The following is a 26,468-nucleotide window of genomic DNA, read 5'->3' as shown; positions in this document are numbered from 1 at the left end:
CTCTCAGCACCTCATACTTGGTCTCATTTAAAAACCCCCGTGAAAAGCTACAGATAGCAATTAGAGCTAAACAGATGTACCCCAGAAACACCAAGTTTTTCATGGAAGCATTTAACGATGGCACCATAAAACCGCATGGCTATTTACTGGTCGATTTAAAACCCAACACTCTAGAAGACTACTGACTACGCACCAGTATTTCCCCCCCGGACTTTCCAGTCGCTTACATGCCTAAAACAGCCCCCAAAGCTTATAAAAAGACGACTTAAAAAGACTTGTATAACATTTATACTCTAAACCTTGTAATAGCAGGTCACCGCAATGTCTGCGCGGCTACGGTGAAATCTAGACCTCCTAAAAATGCTGGTCACAGCCAGGCCCATGAAAAGAAAAGCTTTCCTATGCACTGCTTCAGACGATTTAGTAGCGGCCATTTCAGAAATAGCCCTAAACACCCTAAAATGTAATGTTCCGATATCGACGAGCCAGTTCCATGTGCTGAAGAAGAAGCAGCACATTGTTAAGAAGCTCAGCAATAAAAGGGCATCGCTCCTTTCTAAAAGAAAACTGGTCAAACAGTCTGGAGTGTTTATAGGTTTGTTGCTAGTTACAGCTATACCTTTAATAACAGGTCTCCTGTCAAGGACATGATGGAGCACTCCCAAAAAATGTACCTTGTGCCTCGCCATCAGCTGGAACAGTTGGGCCCCTCGACCGCCAGCGTTTGGGACATCCGCAGAAATGAGACACAGTGTCTCGATGCTATGATCAAAACCATTTTGAACCGAACCGATTTAAAACCACAAGACAAAGCGGGGCTTTACTCAGGAGCACTTCAAAACTTTTTACAGTATTACAAGATTGCACGATGAAAAAAACAAACTAACTCTGTACGCCCCCGTTGAGGAGCAGCCGGCAGCTGACCCAGTAGCACCTCAAGACCATGGACCATCACCCACCATGGACGCCCTTGTCGTAGACCTTTCAAAAAATATAAGTCAGCAGTATAAAGGGGCTGCTCAAATGTTACTCAGTAAAATGGCTGCTACTAAAGATTTGACCTCTTGGAATAACAGGGGTGAATTCGTTTACAAGGGACTGCTGGTTGCTGGATTTCACATGTACAATCTGGTCAGAGGTCTCACGCACAGTAAAACCCTATTAACACTAGGGCCCATATTTATACTTTTTGACGCTAAACTGCGCTAACGCAGTTTAGCGTCAAAAATTTTTGCGCCGTCTAACGCCATTCTGAAGCGCCATGCGGGCGCCGTATTTATGGAATGGCGTTAGCCGGCGCAAGCAGACCGGCGCTGCCTGGTTTGTGTGGAAAAAAACCACGTACACCAGACAGCGCCGGCGTAGGGGGAAAATGGCGTATGGGCGTCTTAAAATGGGGCAAGTCAGGTTACGTCAAAAAAATCGTCGTAACTCGACTTGCGCCATTTTTTTTCGACGCCCATCCCCCATCAACATGACTCCTATCATTGTAAAGATAGGAGTCATGCCCCCTTGCCCAATGGCCATGCCCAGGGGACTTCTGTCCCCTGGGCATGGTCATTGGGCATAGTGGCATGTAGGGGGGCACAAATAAGGCCCCCCTATGCCACAAAAAAAAATTGAAAAATAACAAAAATTATACTTACCTGAACTTACCTGTACTTCACTGGGATGGGTCCCTCCATCCTTGGGTGTCCTCCTGGGGTGGGCAGGGGTGGCAGGGGGGGTCCCTGGGGGCAGGGGAGGGCACTGTGGGCTCATTTTGAGCCCACTTGTCCCTTAACGCCATCCCTGACCCAGGCGTTAAAAAGCGGCGCAAATGCGCCGTTTTTGGCCACGCCCACTCCCGGGCGTCATTTTTGCCCGGGAGTATAAATACCACGTAAAGGCCTGGGAGTCATTTTTTTAGACGGGAACGCCTCCCTTGCATCTCATTAACGCAAGGAAGGGGTTCACGCTAAAAAATGACGCTCACTCCGGGCACTTTGGCGCCCGAAGCGTCTAACGCCATAGTATAAATATGGCGTTAGTTGGCGTTAGTTTAGCGTCGAATTTGCGTCGAAAAAAACGACGCAAATTCGGCGCAACCAGAGTATAAATACGGCCCTAGACGCTCCTAGAGGTTGGGAGCAGTTCCGTAGCACCGCTGCGGAACTCAATATCCCCTCCATGATCATCGGTAAATCTGACCATCGGCAAAGGCTTGAAAGTTTGAAAAATCCCACCCCTGGTGTTTTTACCAGGTGCCCCATTGTGCCGACGTCACCTTTCTTTCCTCAGCTAACACCGTCTAGGAGAAGCGACGCTCTACAACTGGTACCTAGAAAGAGACTGTTCAAAATGAACACTTGGTTACCGATCTAATGTAATCCTGAAATTTGAACCATTGTATAGTTTTGTTAAAAGGCACGCGTGTCGAAAGATTTTTACTTCATTTATTTTTTACCTGTGTACATATTTGTGGTGAAAACTGGTTCTAATAAACACTTTTAACATTTCATCAGTAGTCCGACATCTTTTTTTAAATGGTTTTAAAATGTATTGTGGGGGAATAAAAATGCATAGTCTATTTTCAGGTTGCAATGTTTTTTTTAATTTTAGACACACATCAGTACAATAGAGGCTTCACAAAGCCTTACACCTTTGGCATACACCATATTCTGTTTTAACAATTCTCGACATGGGCCTAGTCTTTTCATTCACATATTTCATAACAATACCGTTGTTGTTTACTAGATCAGCGGAATACAGATTAAAAAAAATTCTAAACGTCATACCCTCAGACATTTTACTGACAAAATATATACAATGTTCCCCAAATGTGACGGCTAGAGAATCCTGTACACGCAGTTTGTTTTACACAACAGTGGGTGATGCTTTTTTTACATATTTGAATATTGGTTTTGTATAAATGTCATGCTCGGGGAACTCCGCTAAACTGTCAAACAATATAACCTTGTCTATATGGAGAAACATTGCAGCCCAGTGTGTACCACCCTTGTAATGCGGGTCAGTGTTAAAGACTAGAGTGCGGGGTCTTTCAGGGCCTATCTTTTCAGGTAGCCCATCGCTCAGAAATACACCTAAAAAGTATTTCTTAGCGTATCTACGCCTACTTAAGAAGTCACGTATCTCAGTAGTGTCCATTTTACAAGCTTTTAATGATAGTCAAACATAAGTTGCCGGGCGTGATTGACCTGGATAACGCTGTTGAATACTGAGAATACAACCATATTCACATTGGTAGCCAAGGCCTGTGTAAAATGTATTTCAGCTTTTAGATTTCCGTTTTTCATCAAGTTGTAGTGGTCAGCATCTTCCATATCAAGCGTCAGGTCAAACGCAAACAACGTATAGCCAGCCCCATACCCCTCTCTTGAAACAACGACTCCTGATTCCCGCTGATGTTTACCTGTTATCAAGACCAGTCCAAGATATTCCCTGACAAAATTAGATGTTCCAAAACTCAGAGCGAATGGTTTTACAGGGATAACCGCACCCTCGTGGACTAGAGCAGCGTAGTTGATATCGTAGTGTTTGAAGTTGAAAGGGTTTGAGGTATAGAGTCCACTAAAAGCTCTATTGTCAACAAACCCGATGATGATGAGTTTCGGTAACTGGCCCAGAAATAGATTCTGCTGCTGTGTTAATCTAGTACCGGCGGAGATGCTGAATAACTTCAGAGCTACTTTTTCAATGGCGTACTTTGCGTTCGATAGTTGTAAAGCTTCAGCATGGGCCAGTCTGACACTCATTGACACTTTCACTCTCTTTACAAAAACAGACTCACGGACAATATAACCAGTTTATACTGTTCTGCATCGCCGCTGATGAGACAGAATGCATCCTTGTTGCGGTTGAGTTTGATCTTAAGATCTACACCATTGATAAGAAGCTTATCGTGGAAGAAAAGGTCTGAATGTATGCGCCCCAGGAGATCAAATTGCCTATTGCTGGTTGCAAAGCTGGCTCTTTTGGAAAAACCAGTGCTGGAGCCGTCCAACGCCGTGCCCTCAAAATGCGCTTCAGTATCTTTGTAGAAGAGTCCCGCTATAAGTTGTGTGTCCAGGGCTTCGTGACTGTAATTTACAGATCTACACCATTGATAAGAAGCTTATCGTGGAAGAAAAGGTCTGAATGTATGCGCCCCAGGAGATCAAATTGCCTACTGCTGGTTGTGAAGCTGGCTCTTTTGGAAAAACCAGTGTTGGAGCCGTCCAACGCCGTGCCCTCAAAATGCGCTTCAGTATCTTTGTAGAAGAGTCCCGCTGAAAGTTGTGTGTCCAGGGCTTCGTGACTGTAATTTAGAATACTCTCTATGTATGCCGTGTCTGCGTGACGAGCCGATCTCCCAGGTTAATGTCCACTTGGTTAAACGTGGTTGCGATGGGGTAGGCGATCGGTGCCACTTTACCATCATCCTCGATGTTGGTGCCGTTCGCTTTGATTATTTTACATACGAGGTGTAACAGGATGTTGTTGAGATCCAGATACATATCTGTTGACCCTGATACATAAAACTCTATCGGCACCAGAGGTGTCAGAGCGGCTAGAGACAATACTTCCATGAAAAAACTGTTCTCAATGCTGGTCTGTGTGGGTTTAAGAGAAAACAGATCTAACTCTGATTTGGCACATTCACCCGAGGCACAGTGTACGAAGGCCATGATATCAACTTTAAAAAATATTTGCACTAGAACGCAGCCTCTTCTTCTTCTTGGAAGATCTCCTCCGTCTTTCAACTCTTCTTTTGAGTGGGCCTTTTGAAGAAGTCCTTCCTTTTTTAAAGGGCATTGGTGGGACCCTACTCCTCGAAGCCCTTTGCCTCCTTTTAACACCAGCGTGCGCCTTGTACAGCAACCCTGCTCCTTCCTGGGGTTGTTTGTTCATACGCTCAGCGACAGCCGATGTTACAGAGCTCACAACGTCATGGGCTATGTTCGAGGCAGCGGTTTTAACGTGAGGTTTTGCAATTTTGTATCCCCGTCTCAAGAACGGCATTGCTCTTCTAAACAAACTCCAAAAGAAGCCCCACAATCCGGCACCGTACATAACGGGGGCCCCTTGAAAGTAGGGCGGTGGGCCCCCATAACCTGCCTGAACTCTATAATAATCCCTGTACATCGAGGGATCCCCGTACGTTTTCATAATAACCATTGCAGCTGCCTAATAGTCACTGTCACAGCGTTGCCTTAAATGAAGCTTACAATAACTTTCCAGTATTTAAAGGCCACGGGCTCTGATTGATCGTCGTAGATCATGATGGTTATAGTGTCAAAATGTTTTTGGGAAATTACCACGTAGTCGGGTTTGTGATGTTGTATATTAACCATCATGTTATTTCCCCCCTTCACAGGGACCCATCTCAACAATGGTGAATAACAGTCCCCTATCCTCTGTGGTTCTACGATGTTGCTATACACGTAAAGTGTATAAAAACCGCAGTTAATATCAGGGCACGAAGGATCTGGATCCACCTGCCTTTTCACATGTTGCACAGTCCCTAAAACCCTTTGTAATTTACAGGAACAGTTAAACACTGTACTGAGCTACGGGGCTGTAAGAAACACTTTTCTCCTAACGTTATCCAACACCAGATGTATATTTGCGAACGTTTCAATGCTGCCTATAGATTTGTTAATGGCGTCGACCACTGAGGAAATGGTTGGGTAATAGCCTTGAGGAAATCCCACATGGATGCTCAGGGGGTCCTGCTCACAATTTATACTAAATTGAGCCTTGTGCTTTGTAAATGTATGCTACGTTCTAGGGTTTTGGATCTCTGTTAGGGCCGCCTTCCAGGGCCCTTTCAAGTCCACAGGTTTCGGCAGTTTCACCATAAAATTAGAAATCTGATTGCTGGGGAACATGCCCTTTGAAGCGTTGGACAGTAACGTAATATAAAAAGGTGAGTTCTCCATCGCGGTGCTTACAGCGGAACCTCACACCCGTGCAGCGAGCTGTCCAAAACCCAAATGTTACATTTCTCGGGCCACCCCGCCATTTGACCAACGCCTGTCTCTTAGCAATGATGCCTTTCCTTTTCAGAACCTTTTCAACCCTGTACACCCTGAGCGGGTCATAGGGTAATTTTTGTAACTCTTCAGTGTAAATGACACCCGCTACCTCTTCCCCAGCGTAATCCTTCAACTTGTAAATGTATACCCCTTCTTTAAGATCCACTATGAATATCTCATCACTGAATGTCTGTTGGTAGCCTTTGTTGAAGACATCCTTCAACTTTGAAACCCTGACATGATCCCCTTCTTTTAAAACCGGTTTCTTGACCCTTGATGCAAGACGACTGCCATACACGGTTCTCCACAGCATTAACGAATTATCAGCTGTAACCTCCATGGGGGCCATTTTGATTTTTCTATGGTAACTGGTGTTATAAACATCTATAAAAGCCTGTAGAACATCTACGTATCTGTAGGTATTGTGGCTGTGAAATATTGCGCCATCTTTGATTTTAAAGTTCTGTTAAAATGCTTTACAACTGCAGATTTTACCTCTGTGTGCATTACAAAATGTTGAACAGCGTGTTGCTTTAATAATTTCTGGAAAGGTTTGCTTAAAAATTTCTTTACGGCATCTGTTTGTAGTTTTTGAGGTACTTGACCTCTTGCAAAGATGTCTTCAAAGGCGGCAGTGACGATGTTATCAATTTTATTGTTTAACACCTCTGCATAGCCATACTTGGACAATATGTCTATGACTGTTAAAATATACATCACACAGTTGTTATGTTTTGCTATATCTTGAAGACTGATTATGTCTGCCTACCACTGAGAATCTAGCTGCATGCCAACGACTGTGGCCCGCCTCTTAAAACGTCTCCTGCCTGGAATACACCTCTTCCCCTGCTAACCAAGTCTTCAGTTTAGAGCAGTTTAAAGACTTGTTTTCAACTCGAACCCTTCTCAATAGAGCTTCAGTGATGCCAAAGCTCCAACCCCACGTGCATCGTAATAAAGCCTCCTTAAAGCATTCCCCGTCATGCTGTCACACACAGCAACCACAAAATAAATGACATTTGTTTTGTGTAAGCTCATTTTATTAAACATAGAAAACATAAAAGACTGCTGGTCACTTTGAGGTCATATGACGGCGTATACATAGCATGACACATGTTACACATATTACTCCAAGTTGTTCCTTTTACCAGGTATCAGCGTTACAAGCTTTGATGTTTTTATAGCTATACTCTCAATAGCTCTAGACATGACCTCCCACTCCCCCCGCATATAACTCTGCACACTCAGGATACTGACAGCATTAAGCAGTTCATACAGTTCTAGGTCGGACAGTATAGGACCTTTATTTGTGAAATAATCTTCAGTCATGAACTCCAAAGCACTGTGCAGCCCTGTCAGTGGTGAAGTCTTAACTCACATGGCCAGTCTTGGGCCACTCTCTAGTATTTATCCGCTGCGGGTAGCCACACGTTGATACAGCATTTGGCGATACACACAGGACTGTTGCACTGCAGCGCAGCCGCCGGTTCCGTAATGTTCAGATAGCTTAGAGTCACAGGGTGCATTTCAGCTATTCTCTCTTTAACCAGCACATATATCAATCTCCTGATACAGATGTAGCCTGGGTGTAACTCACAGACATCTTGCCCCGCGACACTCTGTTTCTCGTCCTAAAAGTAAGTAAGTATGGAGCATTAAGTAACATTGTTATGGTCTGTTATCCATGACCTCTGTTTTTTTTTTTTTTTTTTTAAACAACTTTTGGGGGGGGGGGGGCTAACAATGTAATTCTTCTATTTTTATAATAAACACACATACGTCTTTCTATGACCCTTTCTATCAAACTTTTGTCAAAATAGGTTCATAACCCCTGCATGCGCTCCAGTTTTGAGCTGGGCTCAGAAGCGTATCGGATCTCATTGACAGTTTCTGTCAAGATCTTAATCATATCGACGTGGACCCCTTTCTTCACACCTGCCAGCCCATACACTACCCTTAACAACCTATATACCTTGTGCGGGGCTAAAGGGCTGCATATGTTCCGAATTGTTCTGGCAGTGTATGACTCGTATAGACAGTCGTGAGCCTCCTGCTGTGGCTCGTTAATTTTATGCCCGTAACACAGGTTATAATAGTCACGTTTAACACATGTGTTCACAACTGCTGCCCCAAAACCTTTAGCAAGCCATATGGCATCGTAGGGTACGCCCGCCATTTCCTTTTCATAATCGGTACTAATGTAAGTGCTGACACATTTCTTACGCTTCTCTTTGTTCTGGCTTGTAATACTTTCAGACTGTCTGGAACAGCGTAAGCAGTAAAAATTTATGTTGTTAAGCCTTGGCGTAGACCCCTCTACTGCATCTCTTTCGGCAGTTGTTTTCCACGGTTCAAACAGAAAAGCAAAAGACATACTATTAGTTAAAAGTATGATAATGATGTATACACGATAATTGTCTATAGAGTTTTTACTAACCTCAACATTTTCGCCACCCTCAGCTGCACCTCTGAAATCTTGCAAGTCGCACAGGTCCATTGGTGTATAAGTGACTTCGGATTTTACAGTTGCTGGTTGCATCAAGGTTAGCCTCTGGATCTGGGCCCTTCTGAAACCCCATGTCTTCATAGATCGGCGAATTTGGCGGTGCTACATCTTCTTCAGCATCCTCAGTGTCGTCGAAATTGATTGCATCACTTAGTTCATCTTTCGAGGTTTCGGTGTCGCTGCTATCAACCTTGATGGGGGATGCCAGTTGCGGCAAAGCCTTGAGGCTGAGCTTTTCAAGCTGTTGGCAGAGTTCCTTGTGCAGCCCAGTAACGTCGAAATCCCCATCTTTAGGTGGAGTTTGCTGTGCATTCTCATCCAACACCAACGGTGCGAGGGTCCGATAGTATCTATTGATAGGGTTCTGGGCTCCTGAGGCTGTGGCTTTTCTGGCTATCAGATTGTATCTCTTCATGTTGCCTAGACACCCTATTCCAACGATAGATCACGGTTTGACATGTTACTCTAACTGCCCCTTATATGTATTCAGCGGCTCAAAAAGGGCGTATGCCTCTACAACCCATAGCTATCCCATGCTCACTGTGGCGGCTCTAATACGCTGCCGGGATACACGTGGTGCTAACCACGTCACGGCTTTTGCACCATTTGACCATCCACTAGCCAACCGTGAGAAGGTCTGGCCTGCCCGCCCACTTCGCCGCCCTGTGATGGGGCCACCAAGCAGCCACTTGGTCCTTAATGTCTAGCATGTCCAGACTTGTCCTCTTAGGCTCTGAAACTGCTTGCACAACACCAAGGCATTCATTTTACACAGCCCATAGACCAATACCCAGGGGCTAGGACCCTGGCACATAGCTAACACATGACACCATGAGGTCACAAACTACGTGACACCTCTACACCTACGTCAGTTCAGGGGCGGGCTCTCTGGGGCACCGGAAGTCCCAGTAACAGAAGTGATGTCACTTCCGGGGCAGGATAACTGTCACTTTACAGTTGATGAGAAAAGGTATCCCCTCCTACTACTAACTTACAAAATATAATTATATTTGCATCAAAAAATTACGTAAAGGCGGTGCTAACTTTTCATAAATCAGGCCCAAAGTTTTTTGGCATTGTGAGAGATGTTTCTACTAAAGTTTTTCTTCGGTTTCACTACATTACAAACTGATTTTTACTTTAATTGAGGCCAAACAGAGTTTTCTTCTGCCAGTTTACCTTTTGCACAGATTTTCTATGCTTAATGGCAAATCTCTGCAGAATTTCTCTGCAGGTTTGCCATTCACCGAACTTTTGCAGTGCTACTACACAGAAAAATAACACAAATTGTTAATAAAAGGCCAGGATTTCATGCAAATGTAGAAAACTAAAAAATCTTTGCAATCTTAGTGATGTTGCTAAGTTTTCCATAGACCTTTTGTTAGGCTGCACCTACCTACTGATTCTTCTGTTCTCATAACTATGTTGATGATTGCAAGCTTACTAGCTTCAGTCCAGTCTTCACAATTATCTGGACCTTCATTGAGGGTAGAAATTAAATTTTATGGGTGCCTCTTTCACATTGCAAGTACTAAATTGGTCTCTCTGTGATTCTGTTCTGCTCCACATATGTCCTCAATAAAAATGGACTAAAAATCATCACTGGATTTACTATCACTAAGAGACCAAGTAACGGGGACGAGGGGGGTTGGGGATTTTGAGATTTTGGGGAATAATGTGAAAATTGGATTTATCATGCAGGTTTCTGCATTGTCCCCCAGTATTCCTCCGGGAGACTTTGACTGCTTGCAGAAGGTGACATTTCATTTAGAAACCCAGTGAGTGCCAGTATTTCTCATATTGTTACAAGTCTCATCGCTAGCAACAGGCCATACCTAATTGAGGCATCTCAATAGTATTGACACCTTGTGACAGACAAACACTGCAGGAAAATGTTACGTGTTCTCAAGCTCAGTTTCTTACCATGATTCCAGGCAGTGTGCCCCCCCCACACACCAAATCCTAATTTTCTAATAAGCAGGCTGGGTTTCAGTTTATGACTGATTCTATTTGGTAGGTGTTTTTTGCATTATATGAGTCCCGAGTTTACTCTTCCCCTCTACTTTTCCACAAATGCAGCACAACAACACTTGTACTGTAAAAGTGTTTCCACTGCAATCGGTGTACTTATAGTTGAAAGAAGTAGAAGAGCTTGATCGTACAATTCGCACAACCACGTCAAACACCTTTCCAATATAGGAAACATATTTAATTCAGAATTTTAGCATAAAGACTAAGAATAGAATGGTGATTCTAGATACAGAGATCTGTAGCTGAGACATAAAACTTCAAATTAGTTGGGGTGAGCTGTACTAGCAGTAAATCACAGGGTTTGCGACAAGACAATGATGTTTCTGTTATAAACACATTAAGTGAATTGATAAGTGGGTTTAGGAAATCATAAGGGATAGCGGTTTGGAAGGGTGTGTTTAGGGCGCATCTTCTAAGTAGCGATTCCTTATGGTATGTCCTATTTTACAGACACTTCAAAGGAGGTGGTAGCCGATTCACAAACAGAAGGGGTTCTCATGGAACCTTTTTCACTTTGTGAATGGCCCAAAAACATTTTTATGAGTAGACAGTCATCGATGAGACCACTGCCTACGCTTAAAAAATGGTTTTACAAAGTTTTCTCTTTTTTTTTTTAAAGGCATCCTGTTTTCCTTTAAGACAGGTGGGCTATATTGAAAAATAAATTCCTTAGTTAAAAGCAAACATGAACATGGTAGTCTGCTGATAGCAGCGAATCGAAGTAGATCACAATTTGCAAACCTTCCTCATTAATATTCATACAGCAGATCGAATTGAGACCTACAGTACAGCAATTCGGTATTTTGTGAAGTGACCTACTTATTGGTAGGTCTACCAAATACCTTTGGATTTGCTCAAAGTCGCTCGGCAAATTGCAACCTCTTTTACAGTCTCTATTGAGCAAACACGTGGCCCTTGGTTTGTTCATTAACATGAAACAAACCCTGCGTTAATTTTTGCCCAACCTTTCTCTGTGCTTCACCCATATAATTATTTTTACACGACTAGGCGAACTGCCTAAAATAATATATTTTCAGAGTCGTTTTGCATCCATTTGTCTTAGCGGCGAGCTTCGAGAAATGCCAGTGTTTTAGAGAAATAGCAGTACCAAAAAACAAAATATTTCCTCATATGTTGGAATTATGATGCACTAGTCACAGGAAATCCACAAGCGGCAAAGCACATTGCTGGATTATTTGTACGACTAAATGTATTTCCATTAGGTCACTGGAGAGGTCATTTCATTCAACAATGAAACATAATGAAAGTGTGTTGTATTGATGCGTTTGCGGAGATGTCTGATTATTTGAATCATACTAGCATCCTTTAAAGATATGTTATCCAATTATAGGCTTCTACCACCGCGAAAAAGAAGAGCTGGCAGAAAGCCAAGGAGGAAGTCGCAATAACTGATCTCTCATCATTCTTTCAGGATGAACAGAAGGAAATAATGAACAACTTTATTTTCGTGACTTATCTCATTATAGTCAAAATCCAAATAGAACATACGGAGATTTTCCGTGAGTGTTAAACAGCCTACGTGTGTGTGTATGATGGTGTATGTGAGCGTGCGCACGGCTCTGTGTGGTATTGCCCATGTGTGATAGTCTGTTTTTGCTGTGCGTTATGCGGGGAGTCATATGATGCTTTGATGGAAGAGAACATCGTTATAATGTTTCTATGTTATCTAGCAGTTCTATAGTGCTAATGCAAACATCGTAGCACTAACTGTCTGAAACGATTATATGCAGTGAATGTTTGGTTATAGAGATGCGTGGTTGTAGTTTGATTAAGGCGGGAAGAGTTGATTAGGGTATGTGACGCTCTGACAGGTGAACTGATCATGGCAAACTTAATGTTTTTGGTATCGTGATTCATGTGTGTAGAAAATGAAGTTGAAAGTGGTCCATGTATTATTTATTGTACTTTAGTCTACTTACGTGAGAACGCAACCCAATGAAAACTGCATAGAACTTAGTGAAAGGTGTGAGGTCCGCCCAGAAGTGATGATGTACAAGGCTAGAATGAGAACCAAGTGTAGCCCTGGCAAATTTTGTCAGGCTAGTCTTATACTGTAGTTAGCAAGACAACGAGCGAGCCTGAACACTGGAGGAGAGCTAGAGGGGAGGGGTTCTCTCCCCAAGAAAGTTTTGCATAAAATTGTAACTAAGGTATGCTGCACAAACATTTTTCATCACAGAAACTATTCTAATCACTGAATGGATAAATGGACTTTGGATATATGGCTGCATAACCCAATGAAGGAATGACATAATGAGTAATGGGATGGGTCAGGAGTGAATTCAAAACAAAGCATTCAGCCTTGATCTAAAGCAGGAGGAACAAAGAAATGACCATTTAGTGTCTGAATTGCACGCACAACATGAAAACAGGACACCTTGCATCAATCACAGCTTCCATCTGACGCCACTGTGTGATTGTAAGCAATTACTGTTTTCACACTGCTTCCATTCCCTTCAATATCACAAGATAGCACCTTGAAATACATCAACTTGGAGGGTGCACTGTGCAAAAGCAAAAGACTACAATATTACTCCATCTGTTTAATATCCCCTAGGCCAGTATGGGTCTAAAGACAACTGACTTTTCTCTTGATTCACTAGTAGCACCATAGTCAGGGCAGTCGAGGTAGGGGCATCAATGTTCATGATTAGAATCTACCAATCCTAATTGCTACTCAATGTAATGGTATTGTTCAATATGCCAAGGTGACATGCTTTACAATGGTTGCCCTATAAGGAAATACATGGTTTTGAATTTTGAAGGGTCTTTATCATATATACGGGACTCTATAAGTCTAACAGAAGATCTCTTACCCCCTTCCTTTAAAGCCCTGAAGGTCTATGCTGCTCATGGCAACCCTGCAAGTGACAAGATGCAACCAGCTTCAGACAGGAAACTCATCTGGCCGAGGCTCCAGCCTCTAAATTGCCCCCCATGAACCATAAAATGTGCCCCCAACCAACACCTGATACGTAGCAGAGTCAGTCCAGATCTGATGATGAAGCACAACCTAATATCCACAGACACCTTTAGTAAGGAGTCTACAGGGACCACCATGTAGTGGCAAAGGTGCAACCCAAATAAATTCACAAACACCTCAGATAAAGGTCTATAGGCTCCACTCAGAATTGGTGAGAGGCACAGCCTACTGGTGTGGGTACATTCAGGGACAACAGTGAGTGATCATCAATCAGTAATCCCATAAACGAAATGAAGTTATATTACAAATGATAGGGGGTAGGGATGGTCGGGGCAAGGTTAAAGGAACAGAGAAAAGGAAGAAAACAAGGTAGCAGGTTTAGATGCAGGCCCTTCCAGTTCCTAGTAGAGTGAAACATGGAAAACATGACACAGGAAGATGCCCATCACCACACCACCTATTACCGGCATTCTTGAGTTAGATGCTATGAGGGGAAGGTCGAATAGAGGGTATGACATGCAGTACCTTAGGCCTATTACCTCAATTGAAAAGCTGCAGTCGATAAGAAGGGGTTGGGGAAATTCTAAAGTTTATTTTACTGCTTATTAGTTTACCCATAGCTGGAACACAGCTATCCATGCTTACCAGTTTAATTGTCCCCAGGTTTGCAGGCATGACCATAGTTCTGCTGTCTTGTCTTTGCATAGTCTCCCTCAGGGACTAGCATCAGACAATGAACACTCAATGTTCAGAGCCTACAGGGTAGGTCACGCAGGGAGGGTTGTACTAGTCCTGTGATTGGCCCTTGACAGACTTCCTTGAGTGACAGATCGCAGTGGGTGGCAGGCGGTAGGAGGAGACACGAATACCTAATCATAAGGGTATGATTAGGAATTAAGAAGACTGGAAAGCTGAGTTTGGGCAGAAAAGCACTCAGAAATGAAGGCCACTAACCTAGAGCAAATATACAAGCTGCAGAAATGAACTGCTGATAATATGTCCAAGATAAGAAGATCCTGAAAATAAAACACAAACCAAGAACACAGAACAACTGCAAGTATCTGGTACAATTAGAAGTTGGTCCTGCCCGTAAATTCCCTTCAAGATACTCCTGCTATTAAAGCTTTTGAGGTTACTTGCATTTGTCCTGATTTTCAAATCCAGTAGTCCAGTGGTTCACTGTCATGTCCTTAGCCCTCCTTACCTGTGCTTGAATGGTCTCTCGCAGGCACTGTCTATTAAATTAAAGTTTCAGATCCAATGTGAAAAGTCTACATGTAGTGGTTTGTGTGTATTTGTGTGATGATGTATGTGAATCTTTGTGATTGTGTATCTTAGTGTGATGTATGCTTGTGTACGTAATAATCTTTGTGATTGTACATTTATGTTGGCAATGTTGGCTTGGTGCATGCTTCTATAGCATGTATAATGTTGTGATGATGTATGGGATGGTGTCCTGGTGGGTTCTGGTGTGTGTTTCACTGTGCAGTGGCAGCTCTAAGGGGGCGGCCTGGGGTGCCATGGTCTGCCTCTGACTCATTTTATTGTTCCTCTGCATCACCCCAGTGTAGGAAAATGGTGCACTTTGCATCATCACTCCAATTTGTTTGGAATGACACTGTGACAGTGCATACATGATGTAAGGAAATGCCTCCTTGGCATGGTTGCCCCCTGACTTTTTGCCTTTGCTGATGCTATGTTTACAATTGAAAGTGTGCTGAGGCCTGCTAACCAGGCCCCAGCACCAGTGTTCTTTCCCTAACCTGTACTTTTGTATCCACAATTGGCAGACCCTGGCATCCAGATTAGTCCCTTGTAACTGGTACTTCTAGTACCAAGGGCCCTGATGCCAAGGAAGGTCTCTAAGGGCTGCAGCATGTCTTATGCCACCCTGGAGACCTCTCACTCAGCACAGACACCCTGCTTGCCAGCTTGTGTGTGCTAGTGAGGACAAAACGAGTAAGTCGACATGGCACTCCCCTCAGGGTGCCATGCCAGCCTCTCACTGCCTATGCAGTATAGGTAAGACACCCCTCTAGCAGGCCTTACCGCCCTAAGGCAGGGTGCACTATACCATAGGTGAGGGTACCAGTGCATGAGCATGGTACCCCTACAGTGTCTAAACAAAACCTTAGACATTGTAAGTGCAGGGTAGCCATAAGAGTATATGGTCTGGGAGTTTGTCAAACACGAACTCCACAGCACCATAATGGCTACACTGAAAACTGGGAAGTTTGGTATCAAACTTCTCAGCACAATAAATGCACACTGATGCCAGTGTGCATTTTATTGTAAAATACACCCCAGAGGGCACCTTAGAGGTGCCCCCTGAAACTTAACCGACTATCTGTGTAGGCTGACTAGTTTTAGCAGCCTGCCACAAACCGAGACATGTTGCTGGCCCCATGGGGAGAGTGCCTTTGTCACTCTGAGGCCAGTAACAAAGCCTGCACTGGGTGGAGATGCTAACACCTCCCCCAGGCAGGAATTGTCACACCTGGCGGTGAGCCTCAAAGGCTCACCTCCTTTGTGCCAACCCAGCAGGACACTCCAGCTAGTGGAGTTGCCCGCCCCCTCCGGCCAGGCCCCACTTTTGGCGGCAAGGCCGGAGAAAATAATGAGAAAAACAAGGAGGAGTCACTGGCCAGTCAGGACAGCCCCTAAGGTGTCCTGAGCTGAAGTGACTCTAACTTTTAGAAATCCTCCATCTTGCATATGGAGGATTCCCCCAATAGGGTTAGGATTGTGACCCCCTCCCCTTGGGAGGAGGCACAAAGAGGGTGTACCCACCCTCAGGGCTAGTAGCCATTGGCTACTAACCCCCCAGACCTAAACACGCCCTTAAATTTAGTATTTAAGGGCTACCCTGAACCCTAGAAAATTAGATTCCTGCAACTACAAGAAGAAGGACTGCCTAGCTGAAACCCCTGCAGAGGAAGACCAGAAGACGACAACTGCCTTGGCTCCAGAAACTCACCGGCCTGTCTCCTGCCTTCCAAAGATCCTGCTCCAGCGACGCCTTCCAAAGGGACCAGCGACCTCGACATCCTCTGAGGACTGCCCCTGCTTCGAAAAGACAAGAAACTCCCGAGGACAGCGGACCTGCTCCAAGAAAAGCTGCAACTTTGTTTCCAGCAGCTTTAAAGAACCCTGCAAGCTCCCCGCAAGAAGCGTGAGACTTGCAACACTGCACCCGGCGACCCCGACTCGGCTGGTGGCGATCCAACACCTCAGGAGGAACCCCAGGACTACTCTGATACTGTGAGTACCAAAACCTGTCCCCCCTGAGCCCCCACAGCGCCGCCTGCAGAGGGAATCCCGAGGCTTCCCCTGACCGCGACTCTTTGAACCTAAAGTCCCGACGCCTGGGAGAGACCCTGCACCCGCAGCCCCCAGGACCTGAAGGACCGGACTTTCACTGGAGAAGTGACCCCCAGGAGTCCCTCTCCCTTGCCCAAGTGGAGGTTTCCCCGAGGAACCCCCCCCTTGCCTGCCTGCAGCGCTGAAGAGATCCCGAGATCTCTCATAGACTAACATTGCAAACCCGACGCTTGTTTCTACACTGCACCCGGCCGCCCCCGCGCTGCTGAGGGTGAAATTTCTGTGTGGACTTGTGTCCCCCCCGGTGCCCTACAAAACCCCCCTGGTCTGCCCTCCGAAGACGCGGGTACTTACCTGCAAGCAGACCGGAACCGGGGCACCCCCTTCTCTCCATTCTAGCCTATGTGTTTTGGGCACCACTTTGAACTCTGCACCTGACCAGCCCTGAGCTGCTGGTGTGGTGACTTTGGGGTTGCTCTAAACCCCCAACGGTGGGCTACCTTGGACCAAGAACTAAGCCCTGTAAGTGTCTTACTTACCTGGTTAACCTAACAAATACTTACCTCCCCTAGGAACTGTGAAAATTGCACTGTGTCCACTTTTAAAACAGCTATTTGTGAATAACTTGAAAAGTATACATGCAATTTTGATGATTTGAAGTTCCTAAAGTACTTACCTGCAATACCTGTCGAATGAGATATTACATGTAGAATTTGAACCTGTGGTTCTTAAAATAAACTAAGAAAAGATATTTTTCTATATAAAAACCTATTGGCTGGATTTGTCTCTGAGTGTGTGTACCTCATTTATTGTCTATGTGTATGTACAACAAATGCTTAACACTACTCCTTGGATAAGCCTACTGCTCGACCACACTACCACAAAATAGAGCATTAGTATTATCTATTTTTACCACTATTTTACCTCTAAGGGGAACCCTTGGACTCTGTGCATGCTATTCCTTACTTTGAAATAGCACATACAGAGCCAACTTCCTACACATGACCACAGGCATACCACTGTAACTTGTCTGTGGAGTTTTAAAATTGCTAATTTTTGACCCATTAAAAATCCCCTTTTGATAGGTCTAAACATTCCATTTAACTATTGATAGGTCACCCCAAAGTAGGCCTTAATGCCCGTAAGGGAGGGTGCATGTTACTTAAAAGTAGAACAAGTAAACATTTAATGATAAACATGTCCCTACAGCGAAAAAAGCCTAAAGCTTTTTTCATTATAGCAGGGTTACTTGTCCCATAACAAATCATTGGGATACAATTTTAAATGTAATAATGTTCTCTATGGCTGGGCTTGTCAGTTTGGGCTGAATTGTTCCTATTGGAGCAGGGTCAAGACTGATTTGCATATGGCTGGATCCCAACTGATGTGCCATGGTGGGCAAAAGAATAGTGTGCTGGCATTCTAACCTGGGCGACTGTCATAGGTTAGATAAATTGCAAGGATTCCTCTCATCATTTTTTGTGTGTTTGATGTACCATACCAAATGTATGCCCAGATGTGGGTCCCATGCTCACCGTGCCCCTAGAACCAATGTGCACGCAACTAAAGAGCCCTTTTGGACTCGGTTCTCTATGCAGAGTCACCTCCAAACTTTTTGCCTTTGCCCCTCCTGTCTGCGGAGCCTGTTCTTCTTGGCTTCTAGGATTCTGTGCATTTTACCATTGCTAACCAGTGTTTAAGAGCTTGGGCTCTGTCCCTAAAATATGGAAAATTGGCCTACACCTGATTGTCACTTTTAAATTACTTATAAGTTGCCAATAAAGTAGTACAACCTGTAACCAGGATCTGTAAATTAAATGCTGCAAGTGAGCCTGCAGCACTTAGGAAACCTATTAAAATATGTCCTAGGTCTGCCATTGCAGCCTGTTTAGGGTTCTAAACTGCTAATTCAACTTGGCAAAATAATGCTTTTGCCATGCCTAAAACTCCCTTTTTAAAAAATGTGTCACCCCTAGGGTAGTCCCTAAACACCCCAAATGGCATTGTGTATTGTATTTAAAAAGTTGTTTATGTACTTTTAAGTTCCATATTTCCTGGTAGTCAAAAACTCACAAATGTATTTTTCACTACTTTGAGGCCTACCTCTTGCATAGGACAACATTGGGTTACCTTATTACATTTAGTAAGCGATAACATTTGTGCAGGGAAGGTGGAGATTTCATGTTTGGTGTCTAAGGAATTATAATTAAAAATCCTCTTTAGCAGCAAAGTTGGATTTTATTTGACAGTTCTGAAAATACCACCTTTAGAAAGCTTGCTTTTTTTTCCCTAACCATATGGTATCTGTATGATGTGTACTGGGTCACATGGCTAGGTGGAGATGACAGATAGCCTTTTTGTATTCTTCCCTGACAGCCACAAAATAGGACGGCTTAGTATTGGTAAGATGGACCATCCTGGAGTGGTCTGAGTGCTGAGCTGTGCAAAGCCCCACTTGCACTTCAAAGCAGATGCCACAGGCCCCAGAACTTCACCTAGCCATTTGTGCCCCTGGGCATCCTGGGACCAGAGCAGGGAGGTAGGAAATTCCACAAATCAATGAGGTACACTGTTCCAAAAGTGGAAGAAAAAAACTGAGGTTCTCAAGACACTTCTGAAATTAGAAGCAAGAGCCCTCACACATCCAAGGATGTCATGCTTCATCATAGGGCTAGCTCCTCGTCAGACTGAGGCTGCAATGTCTGACGGGCCCCACAAGGGGGCTCTCTTCCAGAGATCTTAAGTATGAAGTGTGTGCTGTGATAGATACAGTAGGGCTAAAGTAAGCCTACCGTCGGGAGAGAGCAGGAGAAACAAAGAGAAATAAAATTGGCTAAAGTACCTCAACAACATAATTTTATTGGGGCATTGAAGATCTTAAAAACACAAGAAAGCGGAGAGGGAATAATGTTCCACCACTTTAACAATCCCAAAAAGGAGCTATCAGGGATAATCTCCCTCTAGCTATAATATGAGGTCAACGTGTTTCGCGCCTAAAAAGGTCCTTGCAGATCACATGGCGCTTCTTCAGGACCATAGCGAAACACTTCTAAGCTACATAACTGGTCCTAGACTAAGTGTGAAGGGCAAAGGGCAACTTGAATAAAATGCTACACTACTCAGAGCTTTAGTAGTTGAGAACTCTCCTAATTAGGGAATCGGGTTCCTTGGGAAGGTGCGTTGTCACTGGACTGACGTCGCTATCTTAGGTGCAGTCCAACGCAGGAGACCTACCCGACGGCCGCACTCCGGGAACCCAAATTTATAAATGCACATCATTGTACTTGATACCAACAATGTGTTTTAGGATTACTGACCTGGTTCTCATTTCTCTTATTCCCTATTGTATGCTATAAGCTCCACACTGTGTCTTAGGGGTTGTCAATTTCCTTTTTGCATATTATGAAGGACTTCATTTTAAGATGGAGGGAGTGCAACTATTTATTGTCCATGAATTCCAGAGGTCCACTCATAATCCTCCATCCTAGCCTCAAGATGGATTATTTTCACATCTCTCCCTTCCACACTGACCACTCCTGACAAATTAGGCAGGTTTGAAGAATTGCCAGATAACAACTTTCTCTCTGAACTCCCTCCCAGTGTATTATAGATAACCATTTTGAGTCCTAGAAAGGCGTCTTTAGCCTTTTATCCTTCCAGGATCTGCATAGTCACAGCAAACATAATTAAATTCCATATAATTGTGAATTACCACAATCACAACTGTGCTAACTCCTAGGAATGTTAAGACACTAGGGCAACCCTGACTAACCACAGGAGATGGATAAATAAAATGTATAGTTGAATACTTCTGAAGAAGTTATTTATGACAATATATTAAATCATCTTTTTTTAACATTTATGGTTGATCAGTGAGATTCAGACAACATCTGGGACTGAATTTCAGAAAATCACAAAACAGACTAAAAATTAGTATTTAATACAGAATGAAACTTTCAAACTTAATTGAACCATGTTTCGCCAAACTTCGGACTTGCTTTGCATGTAATTATCTGGTAACCCTTTATTAATTTTTGACTCCATTGTGAGCATAACACTATTTACTCTTGCAGTTCTATAGCTACATATATCGCTGTCATATGGTTCTCTCTCCTTTTTTTACAGACTGATTGTTATCTTATTAGCACATTGAACATTGTTATAAGAAGACCTTGAATTACACCTATTGGTATGTTTCTGTGTCCTCTTTTGACTCTGTAAATTTATATGCGTGTTCACAATAAGGATGTATAATATTAGTGCATAGAAATGCACTTTGTTTAGCCTTTACGTTTTCACAACTGCAATGTTGACTAACATGTGCCGGCACCATTATTTGATTTGCTGTTTTGTTTACTGCTTAAATGTTGTATTTATCACGTTTTTTTACTTACTACAGTGGTTCATTCATTCTTTTCAAATAATTTCACTTTAGATATCACAGAATGTTCACATGTATTTTCTGATCCTTTTCACTTCTTTCACCAGGAATTGATCTGTGCAACTGCACCTCTATACGCGGGCATTTCTTCCTGTTACAATTCTCTGCTGACAGTACCTTAGGGTATGGTAGTACAGCAAAGTTCTCCTTCTAAAATCTTGGGTATCCACCCTTTGGTGTTTATTGATCTATGATTCAACAGTTTTTTATTTCCATCCATAAACTGACCTTATTTCATCATCTACAGCCTTGAGAAAGCCCTGGTGGACGCACCCTAGAGGGCGAAACATGTGTTGGCTGAGTACTCTTTATGTTCTACGCGTCATCTATATATTGCACTATATGCTGAAATAAAACCAGCCTTACAAACTACAAGCTCGACTAATGTCTCAGAAATGTCTCTAAAAAAATTAAGGAACATCGTATGCTTACAGAACAATGTATATTTAGGTACTTTCTAAGGCAATTAGATGCCTATAAATCACTACAAATAAGTGGGAACTCACCTTTTACCAATTATGTCTTAAAATGGCTCTGCTGTCAAGGCAAGTCTGAACAAGTGGTCTGGCTCCTTCCTATGTGCCTAAGAACATGCAACACCTTCCAAATATTTGGGATGCAAAATTCACAACAAAAAAGTAGAAGAACATGATAAAGTCTTTCTGATGAAGAAAGAGTTTTTATTAACACAAGATAGTGTTTCAATTGTGTAAATTACATGACAACATTGCAGTGATTTCTATCTCAAGTGGCAGTTTCTAAACAAGAACTTTCAAATATGTATTAACCCTCCCTCCTGAGAAAGCCATGAGTGAATAAAGAGAACCAATCTTCTGGTGTCCCTTAATTCATGATTTAACAGGGTGCCAACGCGTTTCGCCCTATATTCTTCAGGGCAAGAGTAGTGTCCTGGACACTCGGACGCTGATTACATATACAATTAGCTGACGGGCGGCACACGACCGGGCCCATCTCCCTCACTTTTGTTCCTTTGGCTACCGGCCTTTACTACCACCGGGATCACGTGTAACAACCTATTCTTATATTTCAGAATCGTCTTACACTTGTGTTCATATGCACATTGCGAACAACAACATTATTTTCTTTGGAATACTACTCTTGCCCTGAAGAAGCCCATGTTTATAGGGCGAAACGCGTTGGCTGCCTGTCCTCATGAACTTATTGCTTTAACAAGCTTTTCGTATAAATTAAAGTCTTGTGGACGAAACTAACAGATACATCGTATTATTACCTGCTCGATAATATTGGACTTTCTGTACTTATTGTATCTTATTTGACAAATTGGAGTGGTGCACCCCCTTACTGTGTTTACACAAAGTAACTTGATTTAACTTAAATCACACAATTTAGTCATGCGGATAAGACAGGATTTGAAACCAGGTTTCTCAGTTACACATAGTGCAGTTAAGCTACTAACTAGAATAATGTGTTTTCCTCTATCCCCCTTTAGTACCAGAGGACTGTGTTTTTGTGCAGTTCTGTCAGATGAATAGTACACTATGTTAAGTAAATAAAGATAACACATTAATTTGATCCAATTCCAAAAAAGGATGCATAGTGAAGTTGAGGGACAGCAGAACACCATATGCTAATGCCACTGGCTTTCTCAGACTTTACATAGTTATTCAAAGCAGCAGTCAAAAGTGCATCTAAAAAAACAGTATGGATGATGTGATCCTGGGTGCAACGGGGATGGGGGTCAGTGAGCGCGGAGGTGGAATAAAAGGCATGGCTAAAAAGAACAAATTATTCTGTGCCAATGTATTTGATCTTTCACCATCAAGTAACTGCATATAAAATAATGCTCACCTTAAGTGAAAAATAAATACAAGTTAAATTAATTAGTGGGAAATATATTTTATGTTATTAAATCTCTGTTCTCTGTTGGTTAATGTGATCACAACAGATGTATGTGTGTGCAACCAGAGATAAACAGAATTGAATCCTGTTAAGTAACGCTAACACAAATGTGGAAGTACATTGTGGTTAAAGACAAAAAAGTATTTCCATAGTGTAGATTTTAGTAATAGGCTGATTGTACCTAGTGCAAGCAGTTTTATACCTGTCCATTCAAAGCACATATTCTGCAGCTCAGTTTGGAACAACCTTACAATACCTCTAAAAAATGAATACATCTTTGTCTTTAGGAAGCTTAATGTGAACTCCATCAGTTAACTCCTATATCCCTGTCAAGAAGCGTCTTCATTTGCAGATTAACCAGATGCACATTTACATTTCTTTCAGGCAGAGGACACCCTGGCAAGAAGGCTGGTTTCTTGTTTAGTTGTGTGTCCTTCCTTCAGGATTACAGCACAGGAGATCCCCTCCCTTCAACTTGAGCTGACCAATTGCATCTGCGGATTATTTGTCTTTTAGCACAAAAGCTAAAACTATGGACACGGTCCTTCTATTGAAACGTCTATCACGAACAAGGGACATTAGATTTTATTCATATAGAGTCCATGTAAATTACAGACGGGTGGTCACCCTAGCATGGAAACTTAGTGAAAGGTGTGAGATCCGCCCAGAAGTGATGATGTACAAGGCTAGAATGGGAACCAAGTGTAGCCCTGGCAACTTTTGTCAGGCTAGTCTTATACTGTAGTTAGCAAGACAACGAGCGAGCCTGAACACTGGAGGAGAGCTAGAGGGGAGGGGTTCTCTCCCCAAGAAAGTTTTGCATAAAATTGTAACTAAGGTATGCTGCACAAACATTTTTCATCACAGAAACTATTCTAATCACTGAATGGATAAATGGACTTTGGATATATGGCTGCATAACCCAATGAAGGAATGACATAATGAGTAATGGGATGGGTCAGGAGTGAATTCAAAACAAAGCATTCAGCCTTGATCTAAAGCAGGAGGAACAAAGAAATGACCATTTAGTGTCTGAATTGCACGCACAACATGAAAACAGGACACCTTGCATCAATCACAGCTTCCATCTGACGCCACTGTGTGATTGTAAGCAATTACTGTTTTCACACTGCTTCCATTCCCTTCAATATCACAAGATAGCACCTTGAAATACATCAACTTGGAGGGTGCACTGTGCAAAAGCAAAAGACTACAATATTACTCCATCTGTTTAATATCCCCTAGGCCAGTATGGGTCTAAAGACAACTGACTTTTCTCTTGATTCACTAGTAGCACCATAGTCAGGGCAGTCGAGGTAGGGGCATCAATGTTCATGATTAGAATCTACCAATCCTAATTGCTACTCAATGTAATGGTATTGTTCAATATGCCAAGGTGACATGCTTTACAATGGTTGCCCTATAAGGAAATACATGGTTTTGAATTTTGAAGGGTCTTTATCATATATACGGGACTCTATAAGTCTAACAGAAGATCTCTTATCCCCTTCCTTTAAAGCCCTGAAGGTCTATGCTGCTCATGGCAACCCTGCAAGTGACAAGATGCAACCAGCTTCAGACAGGAAACTCATCTGGCCGAGGCTCCAGCCTCTAAATTGCCCCCCATGAACCATAAAATGTGCCCCCAACCAACACCTGATACGTAGCAGAGTCAGTCCAGGTCTGATGATGAAGCACAACCTAATATCCACAGACACCTTTAGTAAGGAGTCTACAGGGACCACCATGTAGTGGCAAAGGTGCAACCCAAATAAATTCACAAACACCTCAGATAAAGGTCTATAGGCTCCACTCAGAATTGGTGAGAGGCAAAGCCTACTGGTGTGGGTACATTCAGGGACAACAGTGAGTGATCATCAATCAGTAATCCCATAAACGAAATGAAGTTATATTACAAATGATAGGGGGTAGGGATGGTCGGGGCAAGGTTAAAGGAACAGAGAAAAGGAAGAAAACAAGGTAGCAGGTTTAGATGCAGGCCCTTCCAGTTCCTAGTAGAGTGAAACATGGAAGACATGACACAGGAAGATGCCCATCACCACACCACCTATTACCGGCATTCTTGAGTTAGATGCTATGAGGGGAAGGTCGAATAGAGGGTATGACATGCAGTACCTTAGGCCTATTACCTCAATTGAAAAGCTGCAGTCGATAAGAAGGGGTTGGGGAAATTCTAAAGTTTATTTTACTGCTTATTAGTTTACCCATAGCTGGAACACAGCTATCCATGCTTACCAGTTTACTTGTCCCCAGGTTTGCAGGCATGACCATAGTTCTGCTGTCTTGTCTTTGCATAGTCTCCCTCAGGGACTAGCATCAGACAATGAACACTCAATGTTCAGAGCCTACAGGGTAGGTCACGCAGGGAGGGTTGTATTAGTCCTGTGATTGGCCCTTGACAGATTTCCTTGAGTGACAGATCGCAGTGGGTGGCAGGCGGTAGGAGGAGACACGAATACCTAATCCTAAGGGTATGATTAGGAATTAAGAAGACTGGAAAGCTGAGTTTGGGCAGAAAAGCACTCAGAAATGAAGGCTACTAACCTAGAGCAAATACACAAGCTGCAGAAATGAACTGCTGATAATATGTCCAAGATAAGAAGATCCTGAAAATAAAACACAAACCAAGAACACAGAACAACTGCAAGTATCTGGTACAATTAGAAGTTGGTCCTGCCCGTAAATTCCCTTCAAGATACTCCTGCTATTAAAGCTTTTGAGGTTACTTGCATTTGTCCTGATTTTCAAATCCAGTAGTCCAGTGGTTCACTGTCATGTCCTTAGCCCTCCTTACCTGTGCTTGAATGGTCTCTCGCAGGCACTGTCTATTAAATTAAAGTTTCAGATCCAATGTGAAAAGTCTACATGTAGTGGTTTGTGTGTATTTGTGTGATGATGTATGTGAATCTTTGTGATTGTGTATCTTAGTGTGATGTATGCTTGTGTACGTAATAATCTTTGTGATTGTACATTTATGTTGGCAATGTTGGCTTGGTGCATGCTTCTATAGCATGTATAATGTTGTGATGATGTATGGGATGGTGTCCTGGTGGGTTCTGGTGTGTGTTTCACTGTGCAGTGGCAGCTCTAAGGGGGCGGCCTGGGGTGCCATGGTCTGCCTCTGACTCATTTTATTGTTCCTCTGCATCACCCCAGTGTAGGAAAATGGTGCACTTTGCATCATCACTCCAATTTGTTTGGAATGACACTGTGACAGTGCATACATGACCACAGGCATACCACTGTAACTTGTCTGTGGAGTTTTAAAATTGCTAATTTTTGACCCATTAAAAATCCCCTTTTGAT

Source organism: Pleurodeles waltl, chromosome 4_1 (genome assembly GCF_031143425.1).
Source record: "Pleurodeles waltl isolate 20211129_DDA chromosome 4_1, aPleWal1.hap1.20221129, whole genome shotgun sequence".
Classification (NCBI taxonomy): domain Eukaryota; kingdom Metazoa; phylum Chordata; class Amphibia; order Caudata; family Salamandridae; genus Pleurodeles; species Pleurodeles waltl.
This window is presented reverse-complemented; position numbering follows the sequence as displayed.